This window comes from Hyperoodon ampullatus, assembly GCF_949752795.1.
Source record: "Hyperoodon ampullatus genome assembly, chromosome: 3".
NCBI classification, from domain to species: Eukaryota; Metazoa; Chordata; class Mammalia; order Artiodactyla; family Ziphiidae; genus Hyperoodon; species Hyperoodon ampullatus.
Window position 1 is genome coordinate 37,800,714 of NC_136916.1, and position 11,490 is coordinate 37,812,203.

Genomic DNA, 11,490 nt, shown 5'->3' on the forward strand with positions numbered 1-11,490 from the left:
AGAGTGTTTAGTGTTGTGTCCAGGGTCACAGAGCTGGAACAAAGTCAGTTTTCTTTTTTCTTTTTTTAAGATTTTTATTGGAGTAGAGTTGATTTACAATGTTGTGTTAGTTTCAGGTGTGCAGCAAAGTGAATCAATTATACGTATAGTCGTTTTTCTTGAGTCTGTTTCATGGCTTATCGCATTGCTGCCACATGTCCTGGATTTCCTGGAATAGTCTTTGAATGTTTTGCCTGCCAGAAACCAATGATTCCCAAAACCCACTGACCGGTGCTAGAGACTCCAGCAGTGGGCATCCCAACATCATCCCTCATACCGCTTCTAAAAATGACATAAAACTTGAACCTGGTCTTTTGTTTGGAACACTTGATCCCTTTGGATGAGCCACAGTAATTGTTCATTAACTACTTGAGGTTGCCTGAAAATCCAGCTACCTTTTTTGCTTGTTACGAGCAAAGCCACAAACGTTTTTGAAAAATAAGAGGAAATCCTCATTGGCCTTTTTTTGGAGAGGGATACAAATACTGCTGCTGAGAGATGTTGGTTATGAAAATAGGGGCCAGGTTTGAATTTGGGAGCCCTTGGCCCTGGATGGTTTACAATGAGGATTTCCTAAAGTGGTACAGAATACTGGGTTTTCAGTGTTCACTGCCACTGACAGAAATCTAATATTCCTCCATTATGCAATTTCTCAGTGCCTGGTGGATGCCAGGTTCAATTCTGGGCACTGAAGGTTGCGAGCAGTGAGGCCCTGCCTCCTGCAGCTGTCTCTGCTGTGCATCTCTGAGTGCTCAGTTTGCATCTGACTGGCAGCCTGAATTTGTGGAGACTAGAGTCAGTGACTTTGTGTTTTATGGAATATTTAAAGGCCAGTAACCCATTTCCCAACCCCAGCTGAGCCCATCATGCTCTGCTGTCTATGCTCCAAACAGCCTGTCTTCAAGCTGCTAGAACAAAAATACCATAGACTGGGTGGCTTAAATAACAAACATTTCTCACAGTTCTGCAGGCTGGTCGAGATCAAGGTGCCAGCAGATTTGGTGCCTAGTGTGGGCCTACTTCCTGTTTCACAGAGGGCCATATTCTTGCTCTGTCTGGAAATAATGAAGAGAAAGCTCTGGGCTCTTCATCCCCTTATAAGGGCGCCAATGCCACCATGGGGTCTCCACCCCTGTGACCTCATCCAAATGTAATTACCTCTCAAAGGCCCCATCTCCAAATACCATCACATTGGGGGTTGGATGTCAACATATGAATTTGGGAGAGGACACAAACATTCAGTCCATACATACCCACCTTTCTGCTAGGCCTGGTCATGGCTCTGTGCTTGTCACATTAAGGATTAAGTCAGCTATCTTGAGTCTTCTCAAGTCCCTGTTATTCAGGCCTCTGCCACAGAGCCAGCCTTTCCTCCCCACCACCTCCACCTCCATGGAGCCAACCTAGGGAAGACCTCTCGGGCCCCAGCTTCACCAGGTAAGAAACCAGGGGAGTTTGGCTGAAACCAGGCTGCTGGCTAAGTCCTGTCTCGTGGACCAGTCTTTAGTAGGGGATTTCCTTAGTGTGGTCCATGGGTTTCCAAATAGGATGCAGCAGTGATCAGTGCCTGAAGATAAAGGTCAAGAGAGAGTGTGATAGCCAGGACAAGAGCCAGTGAGGTAAGGGGAGTCACCTGGGGTGGAGTGGGGGTGTCAGCTCCTAGCAAACATCCTGGTCTTCAGCTTCCTGAGTCTCCTGCCCTACCCATCTCCTTGTGGTCATCGTGAGCCTGGTGTCCACATGCCTGTGTGTACACGTGGCCAGTGCCCGCAGGTGGACGAATGGCTGATCTCATGGTTAAAATGTTGCCCACTGGGGAGCACTGGAGGATGCTACATTTGCGATGTCTGGCAGCAGTTGGCAGATAGACAAACAGGCCTCCTATAAGGCAGTAGTTCCATGGAAATGATTAATCTTTTCCAGAAGACTGTTCAAGTTCTTTCCTATTTCAATGAATTAATGTTTTGAAAAGGAAATTCACGTGGTTCAAAATTTAAGGTGACAAAAGCCTGTTCAGCCAGACTCTCACCCTGTTCCCCCAAACCACGGAGCACCCACCCCCATCCCTGGAAGCAACAAGTGTTTCCAATTTAAAAGATTAAGAGACAAAGCCCGTGGATTTTTATTACTGAAACTGAGAGAGTGTACTTTCCTCAGAGTTGGGTCCCATTTGACCTTGGTTGACCTCAGCCCACTACAACCCTGCTGTGCTCTGTAGAGGGAGAGGCCTCCCAGACCACCCCGTCCTTGCTCTGCCTGTCTGTTTTCCATGGCACTCTGATGTCCTGTGTGTTTGAGTTGTAGTTTTTATCTCCTCTACTAGGATGTACGCCCCTCAAAGTCAGGGATTTGTCTCTCCTGTTCAGTGCTGTCCCAGCTGCTATGACCAGTGCCTGGTATGTACTGCTCTATATTGAATGAGTGAATAGTTGAGACAAATGGTAACTCATTCTAACAGCAACTTGTAGCTTATGCTCTCCAGGGCCCTGTGCTCAGTCAGCATTTGGGGAAAGAGCCTGGGTAATGGCATTGGGAACAGCCTATAGAGAGGGACCAGGTGATGGCCTGTGGAGGATGAGGGAGAGGAGAAAGGCAAAGCTGATGACAGTGGAGCCCACATGACCAGAGGACCAGCAAGGGAGAAAGACCAGAGTTTGGATGTGGACATGTGACACTGGAGTTGCCTGAGAGTATCTGGGGCAGATGTCCACCAGCCAGCTGGGAACCTGGGAGTGGGCAGAGAGGAAATGAACGTCCAGCCCAGAGAGATGGTGGTTGAAGCCATGTGGGCGAGCGATGTGGCCAAGAGGACTCAGCCTGTGGGCAGAGTAAGGGAGATGAGAGTCTAGACAGGAGCAACTTCCAGTCGACGGAGGACTTTCAGTGGGAAGGGCCCCTGCTGAGAGGCCAAGGGGTGGGACTTAGAAGAGATGATCTTTATTGGTCTTGCCATTGCCCCTCCACCCCAAGCCCTCTAAGTGAGGCAGCGAAATGAGGGAACTTGGAAGGGGTGGTTCTAGCCGAGTGGTGGGGTGGGTCTCACCCACGAGGTGGTTGTATAAGAGTGTGCGTTACAAGCTAGCTCTGTGACGTACAGAGCCTTCGGAAGGTCAGTCAGTGACCACATCCATAAAGGGGTACCAATAACTCCTGCCTTAGGGGGCTGTTTGAGGGTTAACTGAGAATTGATGAAGACCACAAAGGACTCCATAAACACAGGCTGCTGTCATCATTGGGATTTTTGCAGAGGGAATGGGCGCTGAAGTAGATGCAATTAGCTGGGAGAGGTTTGGTGGTGCTGGGAAGGAGAGATGGGCATCTGTAGTGCTCAAGTCCTGGCAGAAGACCTCAAAGGTGGGGCTGCAGAGGGATGATGGGGACAGTGGATGCTGGCCTGGCCCCACCAGTGGCCCATATCTAGAGGCCACCGGTAGATAAAACTGTAGGAGAAGTGGTGGAATCTCTGGAAAGTGAAGCTTCCCTTACAGTAAGGAGGTTGAAGACATAGAAGAGCAAGCTTGGGATTGGTAGGACCGGAAGCGTGGGGGACAGAGCCTGGAACTCCCTTCCCCCAGAGTCAGGGGGAAACGGAGAGGTCCCAAAGACACAGTGGGAGGAGTCAGCATTTGGCCAGGACAGGGGTGAGGGCCTCTGACCAAGCGGGCCTGTCCGAGGGTTGGGTTCCTATAGAGACTCCACGCTTCCTGTGAGAAATGGGATCTTTAGGCTTTCTCAAGAGCAAACCTTTCATTTTTTTTCAACTCTGATAGCAGCCTGGCCTGAGAGCGCTTGGGTATAGGGGTGCCCTCCCCTCCCACCTAGGATTGGACTGCACTTTCAAGAAGGCAGGTTGGGGGCTATTTTCTGTATTGGTGATGATGAATGCCCTTTACAAACCCATGGGATATAGGTACAGCTGAAATGACAGAAAGGAGGAGGTACGGGTAAATACTTACTCATTTATTATTTTAAGAGTTCACCTATTGAATATGTTACAAAAGAGGTTCAGTCGAAAAGCCCAAAGCCCATGTCATCATCAGACTCCTCAGACTCTTCTGTCTTCGCCGCCACTGTCTTCTCAGCTGGGGCAGCAGTGGTGGAGGCGGCAGGACCTCCTGCTGGTGCTGCCCCAGCTGACAGGCAGGCCCACCAGCCCCTTCCTTGCAGATGAGGCACCCGATGTTGACATTGGCCAGAGCCTTTGCAAACAATCCTGGCCAGAAAAGGTCAGCATTTACACCAGCTGTTTAATGAGGGCATTGATCCTCCGTGACCATCACCTCATAGTTGTGCAGGATGAGGGCCGAGTAGATGCAGGTGAGCTCCGAGATGGAGGCCATGGTACAAGCGAATGCGAGGAGGGCGTGGTGCTAGTCGCCGGATGAAGTGGGGGGTTCACCCCAGTGTGACCCAAGCTTCCTCGGAGGGACTGAGCACCTTAGCGGCAGCTGAGGAGAGGGAGCCAGGTGAATTTTTCAAAGACTGGGATCCATTGACTCCCCAGGCTCAGGTGATATTCAAAATATTTACCAACAGGCCTGTCTCAGGCACTGACAAGTGGAGGTACCAGATGGGCGCTTGGGGATGTTACTGGTGGTCCATGATGCTTCTGCCACCAGGCCCTACCTCTCCTGTGGTAACAGGAGAACCCAGGAGGTTGCCACACCTGCAGCTGCTGCAGTTCGCTCCTCTGCTGGCCTGGGTGGGGCCCTGTTGATGGCAACTGTGGCTTGGTGAGTCAGTGTGCCTCTTCCTGCTGGGGCCCTGAGGTGGGAGGGGCAAGGAGCCTCCTCATACCCCACCCCTAGACCCTTACAAGCTGGAAATGAAACTGAAGGCCAAGAGACACAAGCCTAGGGCACGCCCACTGCAGAAGATCACCACCTTTGCCCTGGGGATCCCGGCACTGAAGCTTTCCTCCAGCCTCCCAGTTCTGAGTCCTTGGCACTGGGTGCCCTTCCCTTGACCCCTCTCCAAGCCTCCGAGTGGCTCCCCAGCTGGCCGCAGGCCACATGAATCTTATTCTGGCTGGCAGGCCTGAGGTCGCTGCATGCCAAAGATGGCAATATGCACAGCCTGGAAGGTAATCCTTTCTTGCTAGGAAAGTGCTTATCTAACTGAGGCAAGCTAGGATTTGAACTGCTAATTGCTAAGCCAGCTTTTCTGGAAATTCTTTTGTGTGTCTGGGAGGTACAGCTGGTCCACGAGGAGGTGGCTCCCATTCAGATGCTGGACTGTGCACTCTGGGGTGTTTTCTGCTGAAATTCCCTCACGTTTTTTGCTGAGTTTCCCAGCCTCTACCTGCCTCTTCTCCACCATCTGGGGCCTACCTGGGCCCTATGAAGTGCCAACCAACCCATCAGCTGTTTATTGTGCACGATGATGTTACAAGATTGGAAGGAAATCCCTGGGTCCAAGGTCTGTGCCAAACAGGCACGTGATACGGTGACGCTGCCTGGCATTGTACTGTGCCTGGCACAGGTTGGTGGCCCGCAGTGGGCCATCCTTTCAGGCCTCTCCCTGAGCCGCAGTGCTCAGGGTTACAACCCTTTCCTATCAGGTCACCCACTCCCAGCTCCAGCCCAGACCTGATGAGCTGCTCTTGGCTCCTGTGGCCCCAGAAAGGCCTCGGACTCCAGGCCATGCCAGACCCTGGCCCTGGCCATCCCCTCTGCCTGTCTTCAGGTCTTTCTCACTCGTTCACTTCAGGAGAGTCTCTGCACAAATGTCACTGTCAGAGGACTTCCTTGCCCTTTCCTATTTCTCATGGCATTTATCACCTGACGTGATAGTGTTTGTAATGTCAAACTCTGTTCTTTTCACTATTTTTTGCTGTTTTGCTGTGCCTAGCACAGTACCTGACCCACTTTAGCTGTCGGTTAAATAAGTGATTGTTTATGAATGAATGAATGAATGAATGAACACTTCTGCTGTTCCCCTGTCAACATGCATGGAGCTCCACACCTACTCCAGGCTTGAGGGCAGGAAGCTCTGTGGGGTGGGAGTCATGGGGCCTGGCTTCTCAATTCACTGTGTGAGCCTGAGTGAGTCATTTAGCTGCCTACTTGCAGTTGTAGGAATAGTGTATGAGAACGCACTTATCATAGAGACATAAAGCCCTGAATGGGATATAAACTTGGTTTGAATCCCGGCTCCACCACCTGCTAGCTGTGTGGCCTTGGGCAACATACCTAACCTCTCTGTGCTTCCGTTTCCTCATCTGTGAAATGGGAGTAAAACAGCTTCCTTGAATCAGTCAAGGTTCTTGGTTGCAAACAATAGCACCAACCCAGAAGCTTACTAAAGGACTATAGGGAAGCTCTCACAGGCTCAACGGAAAGGTGGAAAGCCCAAAACAAAGCTGTCCAGGACACAAGGAAAAATATTCTCTGAAGCACGCCACCAGCACTGCCAACACTGGACCCCAGGGCCACGGACCCCAGGGCCTTCCCTGAATAGACCAACTCCCAGGCAGTGCCTCTGATTTGTAAAACTCAGGTCCAGGGGCCAGGGCAGCAAGTAGAGGAGGCTGGCCCCAGCATCACACAGTGAGGAGCTTGCCAAGCAGGGAAGAGACGCCTGTCCACCACATCACATGCAGAGGGTTGTCCTGAGGATTAGAGTTAATCCAGAACCTCGAACACAGCTAGTGGGAAACCTGGTGGAATCTGCTGGAGTTAGTACATGCTTATCCTATGACTCAGTGATGTCAAACTAGTGTGCGTGTCTGGAAGACGGGGACAAAAATGTTAACAGCAGCGCTATGTGTAATCGCCAAAAACTGGGAACAGCCAGATGCCCATCAAGAATGGAATACATGAATAAATAAGTACCCTGGACTACTACACAGCCACAAGAAAGAGCAAACCACAACTACATGTAACAACGTGGAAAAATCTAACAAACACAACACCAGGCATAAGAAGCCAGGCAGAAAACCATGTAGGTTGTATGGTTTCATTTATTTGCTCTTCAAACACAGGCAAAGTGAATGCATGATTTTAGAAGCTGGGATAGTGGGTGTCCTCCTAGAACGAAAGAGAAGAAGGGGCAGGAGTGGGGCTCCTTGTGCTGAGAAAGCTCACTTTCTTGATCTGGGTCCTGGTTTCACAGTGTGTTCACTTTGTGAACCTTCATTGAGTTCTTCATTTATGATTCTGTATTTTTCTCTAGGCTTGTTATACTTCAATTAAAAAATCACATACGGAGCTTCCCTGGTGGCGCAGTAGTTGAGAGTCCGCCTGCCGGTGCAGGGGACATGGGTTCGTGCCCCGGTCCGGGAAGATCCCACATGCCGCGGAGCGGCTGGACCCATGAGCCATGGCCACTGAGCCTGTGCGTCCGGAGCCCGTGCTCTGCAACGGGAGAGGCCACAATGGTGAGAGGCCTGCGAACCGCAAAAAAAAAAAAAAAAAAAATCACATACGGGTTTAAGAAAAAAGAAAGAAATAATTTGTCTCTGGGAAGCACTGGGGATAGTGCCCATGGTATGAGATGAATAAATCTTAGGTCATTGTTGTTACCATAGTCCTTGTCCCTGGTTGGTCTCTCTCCTACCCCACACACCCTATCCTCACACACTGTCCTCCCAGGCTGGAAGAGACCCCTGTGTTCTCAACCCTCAAATGCATTCAGTAGGCAGAGCTGGTGCTACAAGCACAGGGGTTCTGAGCTCATTTGTGAGTGGTGGGGAAGACCTCTTGGCTCAGCACAACCCATTCACTCCTCAAGGAATTAGCCACTTCCTGCAGAGGCTGGGAGGCCAGAGAGAGTGAGAACTGGGCAAACAAAGGGACTGCAAGTAGCTGAGGACAGGAGTGGAGAGAGATCAGGGAGGTGATGGAGAGCTGGGGCCTCGGAGGCAGGGAATGTGTTGGAGCCCATCCTGATGACAGTAGGAAGCCAGGGTAGGAGTGGTCTGTGTGTGCCTGTGTTGGGCATGGGGGAGGTGTATGTGTCCAGTTTTGCTCTGGCTTTAGTGAGGAGAATGGATGAAAAGGGAGAAAAAAAACATTCCAGGAGTCCAATTTGGAAGCCTTTGGTGGTGACCAGGTCAGGGTGAGACCATGGAGGTGGAGAGAATTGGAGGATTCATGGGGCATTCTAGGATTAGAACTGATAGGACTTGGGGATCGTCATCCAGCGTGGAGGGAAGCATGGGGATGGGCGAGGCAGGCGATGACCAGGGGCTTGAGTAGCCCCACAGATGATAGGTCTTGCTCTATCTGGCACCCCGGAGGAGCTGGATTTGGGGTGAGTGTAAGTTAGATTTGGGGAGCAGAGTCAGAAGAGACTGAGACAGTGGGCAATGCCTGTGGAGGGTGGGCTTGTGGGAGGGAAGGGAAGCCGTGTGCATAGAGAACCCCTGGCTTACAGGGACACTGCCGAATTTAGGCAGCCAGCTCAGAGGAGAGGCCCAGATTAGGAGAGTGTGGGCCATGGAACCAGGGTTTCTGGGGCTCAGTGAGAAGGAGGGGAAGGGCTGACAGGGGGATGGGATGGGTGCACAGAGTGAGCCAGGGCCAAGGATGACAGAGATGTGGGGCCTGGTGGGCTTAGCTAGTCTCTATAAATTTCCAAATCAATGAGGTGGACACAGGTGAATGGGAGGACCCTGACCCTTGAGAAGGAGAGCACCCAGCCCAGGGTGGTGGTGCATCAGGGGACATCAGGCTAGATCACGTGTGTGGAGCCTCTACATGATCTCCAACTAGAACAATATCAACGATAATAGTGAAAGTGGCTCTGGTAGACATTATTACTGTTCAAAATACCTATTGCCTCTCCCTGGGGGAGCATGCCACTTCCCATACCTTTGACATCAGGCTTGGCTACCTGACTTGCTTTGGTCAATAACCTGAGCATAAGTGAGGTGTGCCACTTCTAAAAAGAAACTTCTGGAGTCATGGTGCTGCCACGTTCATTCTTATCTCTGCCAGGAGACCTGCAGTGTCCCAGATAAGGGCTGCTCCTTCAACCTGGGTCTTGGAGTGGAGCTGACTTACTGCAGAGCTGCAACCAACCCTGACGGACATGTAATGTGAGTCAGAAATAAACCTTGTTGTAAGATGCTAAAATCTGGGGGCTGTTTGTTGCTGCAGTATAACATAGCCTCAGCTGACTGATACAGCAGCCCGTGGATTTGGAGTGTATACTCTGCACCAGGCACAAATGATTCCATTTGTATAAAATTCTAGAAAACATAAACATCTATAGTGACAAAAAGCAGATCAGTGGCTGCCTGGGAACCGGGTGGGAAAGAGGGGGGCAAGAGGGAGGGATTACAAAGGGCATGAGAAAACTTTTGAGGTGACAGATATGTTCATTACCTTAAGTGTGGAGATGGTTACATTACTGTATATACATGTCAGGTCTTACAGACTTTAAATATGTACAGTTTATTGTATGTCAAGTATACCTCAATAAACTGTTTTTATAGAAAAGTCAACTCTGTTGGACTAGAATTCTAATAAAATTCTTATCCTTATTTTACAGATGAGGAAAATGAACCTCTTTGGGATTAAATTACATGCTGAGGGTCACTCAGTCCTTAAAGGCTGGATCCAAAATCTGAACCAGGTGTGCCTGAATTCAAAACCTGTACCTTTTAACCCTAAAGGAGTTTGAGTGGCAGGCCAAGGGTCCAGGGGTGAGGGCCCCCAGGCATGAATATGGGCTACATATGGAACCCCAGAGACAGCCCCTGCTTAAACACAGTGTTCCCCAAGAGTCACCTTGTGGGGGGAGAGGAGGTGGGCAGACGCCAGGCCCCACGGTTTTCAGAGCAGCCCCACGTCTCCTGGAAGAGTAGGCACAGCATGGCAGCAGTGGGGTTCTGGAGCCAGCTGGTACCCACATGGGAGAGCCGGCTGTTAAAATTTCAGGAATTTCACGAATCAGTTGTTAAACGTAGCCATTATTAAAAATTAAATCATATATGCTTACAATTAAACAAAATATGTAAAAAACAAAGATTATAATACTCAAAACTCATGGCCTCCTAATTATGTTCCCACTCCTGACTGGTGTTTATGCTCTTGTGGTTCTGCACACCATTGTGTCTATTAGGGGGAGATGGTCTTTTCCCAGCTCCGCCTCCTGTGGTAGCTTGAATTCGGACTGGTGGGATTATTTACCCCGTGGAGATGGGAAAAATGCTAAATCCTAAACATGCTAAATGCTAACCCCTCAAGCCCACACCCTGCGGATTGTTAAACATTTAATCATCACATCACTGAGCCCTAGGGTCTTGGACAGGAGGCTCAGGTCTGGGGCTGAAGGGAGAGGCAAGTACAGACAGAGGCTGGAGGCCCGGAGCGCCTATAATGACAGTGATAAAATGGCTAGCCTGACCGTAGCTGCCTGACAAGTTTTTTTGTGAATTCCATCCCTTAATCCTCACCACAACCCTGAGAGGTAAAGTGTTATTACTACCTGCAGATGAGGAAGCCGAGAAGATATAATACTTGCCCAGAGTTGCTCAGCTAGTAAGCATCACAGGCAGGATTACAAAGCCTGACCCTTAACTGCTACTGTCCACACACACCCCGCCCCCTGAAAGTAGCAGTGTTGGGCTCAGGGTCTGGTCTAACCTTTTCCTGAAACCTCCAGCTAGGCACAGGCTCCAGGTCCCTAGGAGCCTGGAGTAGGCTTCAGTGACCACTGGGCCCGTGGCCCCAGTTCTCCTGTGGGCAGCCTGTCTTGGGGGCCACATTTTGTGCAGAACTGAGTACCAGGGAGAGGACTGACCCGTTTCCCATGACCGAGGCCAAGGGCAGGCTGACCCCTTTCCAGAACAGTTTGCGCCTCTCAGGGGCCCTGGAGCACTAGGGGACAAGCTGGGCTGGTGGAAGCCCTGAAGCCTCCTGAGGGCTCTGAAGAGGAGAAATTCCAGAATACCACAGCCTGAGGGGCCTCTCAGATCCTCCTCTCAGATCTTCCTCTTCATATGTGAGGAAAGTGAAGGCTTGGGAGTGCAAATGTCACTGAGACTGAGATAGGGCTGACTGTCCAGAGTCGAGTTTCAGAGAAGAGAGTTTTGGAAAAGGTCTCAGGCTGCCAGAGCAAGAGGAGGAAGCCCTGGGAAGCCAGAAGGTTGGAGCAGGTCTCCCAGGTGCCATGAAGGCGGTGCCCCGAGGGCCGGTGGGAAGGATGCCTGTGATTTTCTTTCTGATGCTGGAGGTGAGGGAGGCTGCAGTGCAGGGTTGGGGGTGACGGGTGTGCTTCAGGTGAGCCACATGGGGAGTGGACCAAGGCTGGCCTGGAAGAGATTGGGGAAGCTGAGGAGGGCCCCAGGGCCCTGCTGAGTGTAGTGGGTTGAATGGTGTCCCCCAGAAAGACATGTCCAAGTTCTAATCTCTGGAACCTGTGAATGTGACCTTATTTGGAAAAAGGGTGTTTGATGTAATTAAGTTAGGGATCTGGAGATGAGATCATCTTGGATTATTCAGG

General features: G+C 50.7%; 1 long non-coding RNA gene and 1 pseudogene across 2 annotated transcripts; one reads left to right on the plus strand and one right to left on the minus strand.

Annotated features, from left to right (window-relative positions):
- Positions 1 to 4,044: 4,044 nt before the first annotated feature.
- Positions 4,045 to 4,379, minus strand: LOC307051023 (large ribosomal subunit protein P1-like; annotated as a pseudogene). The gene has a single exon. The product of its transcript is annotated as a large ribosomal subunit protein P1-like (transcript).
- Positions 4,380 to 6,780: 2,401 nt separating this feature from the next.
- LOC307050349 lies at positions 6,781 to 9,556 on the plus strand. The gene is made up of 3 exons (XR_013810791.1): positions 6,781 to 7,417; positions 8,979 to 9,079; positions 9,535 to 9,556. It is a non-coding gene; the product is annotated as an uncharacterized lncRNA (long non-coding RNA).
- Positions 9,557 to 11,490: the final 1,934 nt, after the last annotated feature.